This window comes from Schistocerca cancellata, chromosome 5 (assembly GCF_023864275.1).
Source record: "Schistocerca cancellata isolate TAMUIC-IGC-003103 chromosome 5, iqSchCanc2.1, whole genome shotgun sequence".
In the NCBI taxonomy this organism is placed as follows: domain Eukaryota; kingdom Metazoa; phylum Arthropoda; class Insecta; order Orthoptera; family Acrididae; genus Schistocerca; species Schistocerca cancellata.
Genome location: NC_064630.1, coordinates 147,245,188 through 147,257,310, shown reverse-complemented (window position 1 = coordinate 147,257,310; position 12,123 = coordinate 147,245,188). Strand labels below are relative to the sequence as shown.

At 39.7% G+C, this 12,123-nt stretch overlaps 1 protein-coding gene across 1 annotated transcript in view; it reads right to left on the bottom strand.

Annotated features, from left to right (window-relative positions):
- LOC126188407 (hamartin) overlaps positions 1 to 8,703 on the bottom strand; it is a 281,221-nt gene extending 272,518 nt beyond the window's left edge. The window contains exon 1 of the mRNA XM_049930009.1: positions 8,578 to 8,703. The gene's annotated coding sequence lies outside the window, so the exon portion shown is untranslated. The remainder of the gene's footprint in view (positions 1 to 8,577) is intronic.
- Between the last annotated feature and the right edge of the window lie 3,420 nt (positions 8,704 to 12,123).

The window sequence follows — 12,123 nt, the reverse complement described above, 5'->3', positions numbered from 1 at the left end:
GGGATTACTTATTTTCTGCACTAGTTCCAACACATACTGATTCTGTAACACTCCAACCACCTTCGAGCATATGATGGACAGCCTGCTTAAACACCTTAAGTAGGTAAAAGTGCCTTTGTTATGTGGACGACATTGTCATTGTTTCAAGAACATATGAACAGCATCAAAGCCACCTGACAACCATGCTCAAGTGAGTTCACACTACAGGCCTCCACTCAACTCTAGGAAGTCTGTTCATCATGTATGATGGAGGGGAAAAAAAGGTCAATCTCTGACATACAGTTAATGGCAATGAAGTCCATCGTGATTCAGAGACAATAAGAGCAGTCACAGATTTTCTGACTCCTTGGAACTACCAGTGATTCAGTAACAATTTCTGTACCTAAGAATGCCACTTGCAAAAGCTACTGGAGGGTGAGACCAAATTTTGCTGTAAGGAGGTGCACGAAAGATCTTTGCCCTTAAGGAAGTGCTAGAAGTCCTACAATTGCATGACAAGAATGCTGATACCATACAGAAATTCACACTGATGATGGAAGCTATAGGATAGGTGTGAATCTAGTACAAATTCAGAAAGTTTCTGAAAAGGTGACAGCACACACTTCCACAGGACACCAAGTCCAAGATGAACTACTCTACAATGGAGAGTGCCTTGCTGTTGTTTGTGCCATCAACAACTTTCAGCCGCATTTATCTGGCAAACCAGTCACTTTTGTGACACAGGACAATTCTCTATGCTGGCTGACAATCCTGAATGATCCACAGTGTTGAATCGCGAGATTGGCGCTGGGTCTTCAGGAGTAATATCACAGTGGCATATGAAAGTGGACTCTAACACAAGGACGCCAACTGCCTTTTGAGGAACACTTTGGTAGAACGCACAAATACTACTCCAGTATTTATGTGCATGTCAAAGGGACATTGTGCTGCATGTGACTCATGTTGTTGTTGTTGTGGTCTTCAGTCCTGAGACTGGTTTGATGCAGCTCTCCATGCTACCCTATCCTGTGCAAGCTGCTTCATCTCCCAGTACTTATTGCAACTTACATCCTTCTCAATCTGCTTAGTGTCTTGATCTCTTGGTCTCCCTCTACGATTTTTACCCTCCACACTGCCATCCAATGCTAAATTTGAGATCACTTGATGCCTCAGAACATGTCCTACCAACCAGTCCCTTCTTGTCAAGTTGTGCCACAAACTCCTCTTCTCCCCAATTCTATTCAATACCTCCTCATTAGTTATGTGATCTAACCATCTAATCTTCAGCATTCTTCTGTAGCACCACATTTCGAAAGCTTCTATTCTCTTCTTGTCCAAACTATTTATTGTCCATGTTTCACTTCCATACATGGCTACACTCCATACAAATACTTTCAGAAACGGCTTCCTGACACTTAAATCTACACTCGATGTTAACAAATTTCTCTTCTTCAGAAACGCTTTCCTCACCGTTGCCAGTATGTGACTCATACTGTGTTTATTTTGTAACCATAGTCCTATTTTGTACTACTATGGAGAAGTCAGGTGGTGTGTTCAAGGTCCAGCTTGCATTTTATATGCTTTTATGATGGATGGGTTTCATATCCAGCTATTTTTACACAATTTGATTATGCCATTGAAAAGTCAAAGGTGTCACAGATATTAAATAATTTCACAACCAAGACTTTTTATTCTGAAATAATATGAAAATGGTTGCTATAGCACCCTGACACAATAGAATGGAACAATTTTTAAAATATCTTTTCAACAGAGCCAAGTTCCACGCTCACAAAGAACAGTTTTCTTACTTTAAGTTATGTGAACATTCTGAAAGATTTCTCTGTACACTGGCATGACACTGCTCTTCTTCCGTTACTTTTCAATGCTACACCAATGTGTACTTCAGCAACTGATAAGCTACCTTAGTGTCAGGTACACAGGAGCTTTTGCCACTTTCCTTCAGTAGCCTCCACAACTGATTTGTGTATGTATTGCTGTTTTATTAATATGAAATGTTACACACAAACAACTGCCTCCAGCATCACAACAGCTGTGCTACACAGTTAAAATCCCCACCCCCATTTCAGGAATAATCATTCATTTACCTAGAGACACTCAATTTACTCTCAGAAAGTCATCAGCATGTTCACACTCCTTGTAAATGAGTGCATATAAAAAATTATATCAACAAGCTACTCAATTCTAAGTTGAGTGATGACAGCAATTTCTACACAATTCTTGGATATATGATCCATCTATGCAACCACACGGGAGACTTTTGTTCTGTGCCATATGTGTTTCACTTCTCTTTATTTAAGAAGCATCTGGCCTGTAGTACATACAATAACTGCATTAGATAATGATTTACTTTCTTTAATTTTTCTCTTAATGCTGGTTAAAAAACAAGTTTTTTGAGCACAGATTTTGTAAAATAAAAATATTATTTCTTTCTACTCACAACTTTGTGACATTATTCTGCATGTGTCATCCTGGTGTTGTATGTAATTGGCCTGTGTACACCATGATGCCCGATTTTTGACATTTTTGAACACATTTCAACAGAATACCTCTCTTTCACTGTGGAAAATCCAGGATGGAATGAAACAATAAGTGAGAAGGAAAGTTGCTACTCACGATATAGTGGAAATGCTGAGTCGCAGATAAGCACAACAAAAAGACACTCACAATTAAAGCTTTTGGTCATTAAGGCCTTCGTCAACAATACGCGCACACACGCGCACACACACACACGCACACACACACACGCACGCGCGTGTGTGCACACAATTGCAGTCTCATGCAACTGAAACCACACTCATTCAGTTGCCCATGACTGCAGTTGTGTGTGTGAGTTGCATTTGTGTGAGTGTGTGTTGATGTGTGTGAGTATGTGAGTATGTGTGTGCCTGTTGTTGACAAACTCCTTAATGGCTGAAAGCTTTAATTGTGAGAGTCTTTTTGTAGTGCCTATCTGCGACTCAGCATCTTCGCTATATGGTGAGTAGCAACTTTCCTTCTCATATATTATCTCTTTCACTAAGTGTTGATTGAATGAGTTTACTTTGTATATTGTTGCCTATTGCCAACAGTTACTGTGTATAGTACTGCCAACAGTAACTGTGTCTTTTTCCTTAAGCTTTGGTTTGTGTTGAGATCTGTACATAGTTGGAGGTTCATTTGTTATGTGTGCGCATGTGGTGGGTGCCTGCTCTGGGAAAAACTGCCCACAAAACACAAACTAGTAGCTGTCCAACATGATACACTGAACGAAATCCCATTCACCATATATGAAACAATACTACCCATAGCCAACAACAATGGATATAACACACACATAATACAAAAACTCAAGCACAACTAACAAAAACTGAAAATAAGTGGACAGAACAAGCACCAAAAAATTCCACGACTAGCAAGGACATTAGAGGAGACACAAACACAAAGAGCAGGAACAATCATGACATGCCTACCAAAACTAAATGGCACATTTTAGCATGTAAACCCAAAACACACAGAATAGCAAATATACCAAAGCAACACACACAACACAGAACAAAAAAGTATTGTCACATTTACAGACCCCAGCAGCAAACGAAAGAAAATAGGGGCTGTTACTTACCAGAAGGCCAAGACTGCACAGCAGTTTATCTGGGGATGGTAGGCAGAAATTTCGAGACTACATATAAAGAACATATAGGAAGCCTGAAGTATGAAAACAGCCATTCTAACTTTGCTGAACATCTAATGAAGCATGGGTATGAACCATCTAACATGAAACAGAATATGAAAATTAGAATGAACACTAATAACAGATAACTACTAACATCACAGGAAAACTTTCACACACAAAGAGCCCTTGTAACAAATTACTAAATCAATGTAAGTAACAATGCACTGATCATGTTAAGCACTCAAGCAAAAACCAAGCAAGACACAGAACATAATCAGACTAAATAGTAACACAACCTCCCAACAAAGACACTTAAAAAAAATTATTATTGTGACCCCATTCAATATCCCTCCACAATCAATATCCCCCCCAGCAGGCCCCACCATTCACACAACAAATGTATCAGACCACAGACACAACAACAGGAAAAAAAAAGAAAGAAAGAAGAACTGTCAGGAGCACTATATATACAGTAATCACAATCAACACACAGTGAAAACTGTTCAATCAAAATGTGTTCAAAAACACCAAAAATTGGACATCCTGATGTACACAGGCCAACCATGTACGACTTCAGGACGGTACATGTGAAATAACAAAATCACAAAGTCTCAAGTAGAATGACATAGCAATTCAACGTTGCTAACCTTGTATAGAGCAGTAAAACAGGTAAAATTTTCAAAGTCCCAGAAAGAAGCTATCTCACTACATTATGGCAATATCAACACGGGGCAGCCGCAATGAAAACATTTTGCTACCGAGACTGGGTCAGGGCAAAACGCAGCATCAGTGTTTCTGGTGAGCCAGGCAGCAGAATTAAGGCAGAATGTAGTGGGTAAGAGCAGTCAAACAGGGTCATATTTACCTTGACTATGTGACAGAAGAAATGCTAAGGCAAATGCAACAAACAATACCAAGAGCTTTTATGAACCAGTTCTGTATGATAAACTCATTAAGCAAGCACTGTAGAAGGAAATCTGCTGATACCTTCGTAATACAAGCCCTATGCGGTCATGATGATTGATGTCGAGTAAACATTGGCCACTATGTCGCTCCATAAATACCTCAGTAGTTTAGCTCATAAGGCAGTCAGATGGATCAATGGCAGATGCAGCATTCACTCTCAATTCCCTGACTGCAGTGAAGTGACATCTGGCAGAGATCTGTTTTAGATTTCCTGTACACTATGGACAACAGCAGCCACTAGCGCAAGAGACTGCTACCTTGGCATAATCATGAGTCACAGAGTTCAAGACCACAGTCTTGCCTCTATTGCAGATGGGTGGACCTGGAGGTCTTTCCTTCCACCAACATCAGGACAACTGTTCCTACCATCCATGTAGACTGAATGGGACTACCTGGACAGCAGGCCAGTATCATGGAACTTCATGGCTACACAGTAACCGTCATCACAGTATGATGGATGATGAAGGGTGGTGAGCGGGAGGGGACAAAGCACCTCCCAAGTCAGCATGTGGAAGTCAATACACGCGCTGCCATCCCTCACTGCTGCGGCATCACAGTACAGCCGGTGTTGGGGCTACCGCATGCGGCGAACCACCAGTGCAACAGCCGGCTGGAACAAAGTGTGCAGAGTCACCTGCCTTGAGCGGACTGAAGGCCAACTTCTGACGTGATTCCTCAGCGGGCATTAATGGACGATGCCAACTGTAAGTCATGATGCTACCTGTATGTTATGGAAATAAATAATCCTGAATCTTCTTTCACTATGCCAACTGCAGACCACAGGTCATACCATCCAAGGAAAACTCGCAAAAAGCAAACTGAGAGAGTGCCTCCTGACCCAAAACCAACTCTATTTACATTCTCCCAATAGTTGCCTCTTACAAAACTGGTGTCACGAAGTGGTTGGCTTCTGACTCTTGCAGCATCTACATCAGAAGGCTGTATGAAGTGTTTTGTACAGAGCCACATCAGCAGTTAAAAAATTGTGGGGTGAATTAGTGAAAAGCTTTGTTTGTCACACAAGGACGTTTTGGTGGTGATCATGTCCAGAATAACATAGTGAGTTCAGAGCCACTTTTTGCAAAGCCTACTATCTGAATTTAAAGGGAATTATAGTAAAGGATATTTTGAACCAGTAGATCACAAAATTTGTAATTTGCCTGGGCACAGAACACCTTATAAGTTTATTCCTGTAATATATTCCACCTGCAGTATGGTCATGCAAAGGACAGTTTTGTTAATTTCATTGGATGTCGATGAGACAAAGTAATAAGTAAATTCTGATATTCGCTACATTGTGTATTGTGTGTGGTGCATAAGACTTACTGATTTAGGAAAGGAAACTGCACAAATATGGCACAAACATGAGCAGCTATTACAGCATCACAGTATCAGCTCTGACAGAACAGGTTAAATTATTAAAAGAACAGAATGAGCCAATGGCACAGCAGTTACATAGTCAAATGGGAAATCCTTCACACTCTTAGTGAAGTTAAATGAAGGCTTGCAGTACTTTTCCATCTGTGGATCCTGCAGCTGCTAGTCTTATTTCCCTTTTTTCTGGCAAAACATTGGAGGATGCCACTATTTTTATTCAAGACGTGTTTTATCCACAGCCAGATTGTGCAACTGGACTGAACAAACATCATTGCAGATGGCCAAATGGTGCTTGTTGGATGAAGCAAGTAAAAACATCAGGCACCATGAGGTTTCGAGTAAAGTAACCACATTTACTGAGTTAGCAAATTGTTTAAAGCAACAGTACAGTAAACAAACTAGTGCTTGTTTCTTTTGAGAAAAGTTAAGTAACGAGACAATTGTCAAATGAGACTGTTGAAGTGCTCTTGGACAGGACATGTATGCTGAACACCCAAACTTATGAGCTGACTAACAAACTGAATGCTGATGAAGTTTTATTGAGAAAAGCTGAGACTGGGGCACAGGATGTGTCCCTAAGAGGGATTTCTCCATAATTTTCTCACAGAGTGAGAATGGAAAATCGACAAGATATAGCAGCTGTGCTGCAGGTAGCCAATTACCTGCAAGAGACAGACAGTGCTACTAAGTCTCAGAATGATCACAAAATGCTTGTGTCGAATTAAGAATGTTATTACCATGGACGAAAGGGTCATTTTAAAGTCAATGTCATCAACTACAATGTTTTAATTGTCAATGGATTGGTCATATGGCACGGAAATGGAGATCTAAGAAACAGGTTAACTATAATGGGAGAAAGAAATCATTAAATGACAGTGGTAATCATCCTTCTGTTGAAGTTGATCTACAACAGAAAAATGAAGTTAGTTCAGGTGTATTCCATGAACACATGCTCCTTTCACCCATTTTTGGAATACGAAAACTTCCTCTGGGGATGCTGAGAAATTTTGCAGGACGAGTTAATTCAAATTTCTTTAAAGATTTTCTTCTTCAACTTATACAAACATGCAGTTAATATATTGAAAAATATGTGAAACTCTAGGCCAAGGTAATGACTACATACAGCAAAATGACAGTAAAGGACCATGTAATCACAGCATGGAATAGTCATGTAGCACATATAACAGATGTCACAGCTTCATCCAGTGTTCACTCAATGCTAGAAAATTGCAATGATTGTTGTCCTATTCATTCAATGGATTGGTTCAGTCTGCTGGAGGTTGTAATAGTGACAGATAATGTCATTTCAATTTTCCAGAAACCGCAAAAACACAATCAACTCAAAACTGCAATCCCAGCCCCCAAAGAAGTTTCCCACTCCATTCTGCAGTCTGGCAGTGGCTATTCATCACTGTGAAAACTGGTTTGTAGTCATACCACACTATAAAAAGCTGTGCACTCCCAGCCCCCAAAGAAGTTTCCCCACATGCAGCTGAACATAACTGCTAGACAGCAGTGGCTTCTTCTTCAGGCCATCTGGATACTCTGCTCCACCACCAGCTTTTCTGAACTGTGCAGATGGAAGTTATCCCTACAACACATTCTCCACTCCTGAAATTATCCCGCCCTCAATCTACAGTAACCTACTGTCCCCACATCCTCCACACAAGTTTCTGCATCCTGGTCCCATCACCTCCTCCCTCTTCACATTCCCTCACCCTCTTTGCGTGCAACCCTCTGCCAATGTACCCGTCCGGTCTTTCGCCTTCCCTGCTCCCCTTCTTATACCACCTACATCCCACTTTCTGACAGCGCCTGGCAGTCTAGACCCTGCACAACCTGCCAGACAGTGTTATTCAACAAGCAACATCATTAAAGTCTGCTGTTCAATGCCTCTAGATATCTATGACTAAGAAAACGTTTGCGTACGTAACTTCGTAAATTTGTAATGAAATTAAAATAACTTTACGCGAGATAACGTGTAAATAGCCCAATAATTAACACAAACAGGTCATTCACAGCACTGTTTATCAACAGCGGTGAACCGGACAAAGCGTCTTTCTCTCCAAAAAATAAATAAATAAATAAATAAATAGTACATGTTTCTGAGCTCTTATGAACTCGCAACTTGGTTAAAAACAGTTCAAACACAGCGTCTGCCACACGGATGGTTGCAAGTTCCCCCAGGAAGGGACACTGGTACCACAACAATGCAAATATTGACAGCTTTCAATTGTACCTGTCATTTCATTAGAAGCATCTTTTAGAGTTTCCCATGTCTACGTTGTGTTACGATACTATTGTAACATTGTTTTCAACTCATTCGGAATAATGCATTTTTCCAAATGCAGGAGTGGCTTTTTTCCTTGTTTCTGTTACTAATTACTAAAGTTATTGCTGCGGAAAGACATTATCTGTCTTTGTAAGCACCGAGAGCAAAACAACAAACTTACAAAACGTCCTCTAATAATACATCATTAACTATAAAACTACGAAAAAAACGATTGGCATACAGTTGGTGTGTACAGGTTGACGTTATTCCACAAAGCATCAACCGCAGGAGACAGTAATCTGCGATAATTTACCATTTCCAACAGCGAAACGGCTGCCTGCTAACAAATACCCATTTGAAGTATATCGGCAAACATCTTCTACCTATCTTTGCTTTGCGAATGCAAGTAAACTAGTATAACAATCTTTGACCAGGAGGACCAAAGCTTGACACTTAGCGCAGTTAAAGATATCCAGCAGCCTTACGGGGCAGGCAAACGTACAATATATATTGACAATCACAGTTTGTCAAATTATCAAGATATTGAAGCGAACTCAGCATCAATAACAATGACAAAAGTTGTCAGTCGACAACGTGCTTTCACAAGGTTAACATGTCGAACACCCAAATGAAAGAGTGTGCTATGTCGAACACCCAATGAAAGAGTGTGCCATAATTATATTAGATACTGCGTGCAATCAACAGCAAACTGCGAAAAAAAGGGCATGAGTCCGACAATAGCTAGAAAAAAGGAGCGACTGGTCATTTCTTAATTTACTGATAAATCAGAATCGAAAGATTTCGTATGTTATTTTTCGTACGACAAACTGGCAATGTTGATAGGAGAGAAAGCAGAGAAACAAAATAAATTAATGAGAGAGGCAATTCCAGTCGACGACAGATTATGTGTAGCTTTCGGGGGCAGATAGGTAATTCGAATGCTAGAAGTTGAACTCTGGAAAACAGCATACACAATTAGTAAATCTGTGAAGCAATTACACCTGCTTGCCACAGTTATGTTCAGGCAATTACGTAAAGAAAATGTTTTTCGTTTTGCACTAACCTGGTGACAATGAAATGCATTTCTAAGACCACTTACCGGTCATTGCAGATGTGTGACGTATTTTTCAAAGTGGAAGCGTCTTCCCAAACTGTTATGTAATTTACCAATCTAATACTATATTTTCGAATTAATAAAGTAAGTAGTGTCATCAAGAGTCCTCCACTGACCATCCTAAAGTGATACATACAAAGCTTACCCTCGCATAGGTTAATTTAAAAAACGACGATAATGGAATGTAGTCGAATTAAGTCGGGCGATGCAGTGGGAATTAGAGTAGGAAATCAGACACTTAAAGTAGTAAAGGAGTTTTGCTATTTGGGGAGCAAAAGAACTGATGATGGTCGAAGTAGAGAGGATATAAAATGTTGACTGGCAGTGGCAAGGAAAGCGTTTCTGAAGAAGAGGAATTTGTTAAAATCAAGTATAGATTGAAGTGTCAGGAAGTCGTTTCTGAAAGTATTTGTATGGAGTGTAGCCATGTATGGAGGTGAAACATGGACGATAAATAGTTTGGACAAGAAGAGAATAGAAGCCTTCGAAATGTGGTGCTACAGAAGAATGCTGAAGATTAGATGGGTAGATCACGTAACTAATGAGGAGGTATTGAACAGAATAGGGGAGAAGAGGAGTTTGTGGCACAACTTGACAAGAAGAAGGGACAAGTTGGTAGAGCATGTTCTGAGGCATCAAGGGATCACAAATTTAGCATTGGAGGGCAGCGTGGAGGGTAAAAATCGTAGAGGGAGACCAAGAGATGAATACACTAAGCAGATTCAGAAGGATGTAGGTTGCAGTAAGTACTGGGAAATGAAGAAGCTTGGAAAGGATAGAGTGGCATGGAGAGCTGCATCAAACCAGTCTCAGGACTGAAGACCACAACAACAACAGATTAATTAAAATTGTTTTGTTTTAAAACACTACTTGGAAAATTGTACTTGAGCTATTGTTGGGCGGCAGGTGGAATAATTGTTAAATGTTTTGTAGTATTTATTTAATGCTGTTGTTTGCCATTCTCAACACTGGCTCTCTAACTACAATATTGGCAACCAGAAAGTGATTAGCAAAACGTGAAGCCTGTAATTAGAATTCCTAGTGCCCACTTCATCTGAGAAAAACATTAATAGCTACAGCTTATAGCTCTGAGGAATTAGGAGATTGTCTGGGATTCATAATCAAAAACCATTCTTTCTAAAATGTTCACTATATTCTGAAAGTCACAGACCAAAAAGAGTCCACACAATCCAACTGCCAGAGCAGTTCAGAGTCTAATGCGCTGATGCAACTATAACTGTTCAAATTAAATGTTTAAGTGAATGCTTGCCATAATTTGATGATAATGTTCATCAAACGCCACGCTAAATAATGGTAGAATGTCTGTCCTCCGGCGGCACGTGAAAATACGACATACGCAAACTAAAGATAGATCATTAACGTCATCCCAAAATTAACACTTCACTCGAAAACTATTTCATGGTTACGCGTATCCCGAGTAACTTGTTACAGCATCCGAGGCTGTTTATATCAACGATAGCGACGCGACGCGACTCCCGGCACAGGTGGTGCGCTAATCAGCGTCTAGAGAGAACTGGGGCCTTTTTTCCTCACGCAGCTTTCTTACATATAAAGCCGCGGTGCGGACGGCTAAAGGAACGCCTGATCAAATTTGCTCTCCCAAGTAGCCGCTGGGCTAGTAATGCACCACTTTAAGTTATCGAATAAATCATTGCTTCCTTTGCTGATGGCCGATGAAGCTCTAAATTTAAATGTGCAATCAGCACACAGGTAAGTAATCATAATAAAAGTCTGACGTGGCTAAGTCAAATATTTTGGGCGAGATAATTAATTTAATTACACTACACGCAGTAGACGAGCTATGAACTTGCTCTTTGGAGTTACGCTATAGCTATAGTTTTATAGTTATTCTGTTGAAACTTCTCACATTTTTATGATTATAGCGGATCTCCCTTCTGCTTAAATTTAAACATCCTAGCTTTATTTATTCGCCTACTTTATCTATCTTGCTTCCTTAATTTATAACAGAAAAACCAGAAAATCATGAATTTCAGCTAAAATTTTAATTTCTGAGATCCAGAATTCTGTTTCTACTAAATTATTATGCAAAAGGAATCTAAATATAAAGTTTTAAGTTTCTAGCTCTTTTCTGTTGCGCCAATGATTTATACAGAAAAACGTCCAAATTTCGAAAATGGTTAAAGTTATTGAACTGATATTCAACACATATTGATTTAGTATTACTCCTGAGATGCTAGAAACGTTTCAGGTTATTTACTTCATTTTAAAGTATTGCGCAATATTTATGATGTCAGAGCTAGTTACAGCGGACTAGGCTGGCACACAATGGAAAGACTGATGTGAATTTTATAAGGTGTGAGTATGCTGCTTCCCTACAGTATGATGTGCACAAAGGTGAATTAAAAACATAAACAGTGCACACTAACCCCACGTGACTGCTTCATGGAGTTCTTTTAACGAGATAATGGAAAATAGAGTCAAACTGTCAATAGATGATCTGACACATTCATTTTGTATTGACAATATTGAGAATATTTTGAAGGCCACCAATACTGCTCGTCAGTATTTCTAGTACTGAGAAGGTGCCAACACGTGAAATCAGTCGGTCGACATATTGACGGTTTGACAATGTTATTGTACGTGTGAAGGCTCCTTTACATACCATCAGTTAAAAGAAAAGAAAAAAAAATCCTTGAGGTCTATGTTTATGGGCTGTCAATATCTTTATTCTTTGCTTTTGTGTAACTTCTGTGTTTTTTTCAG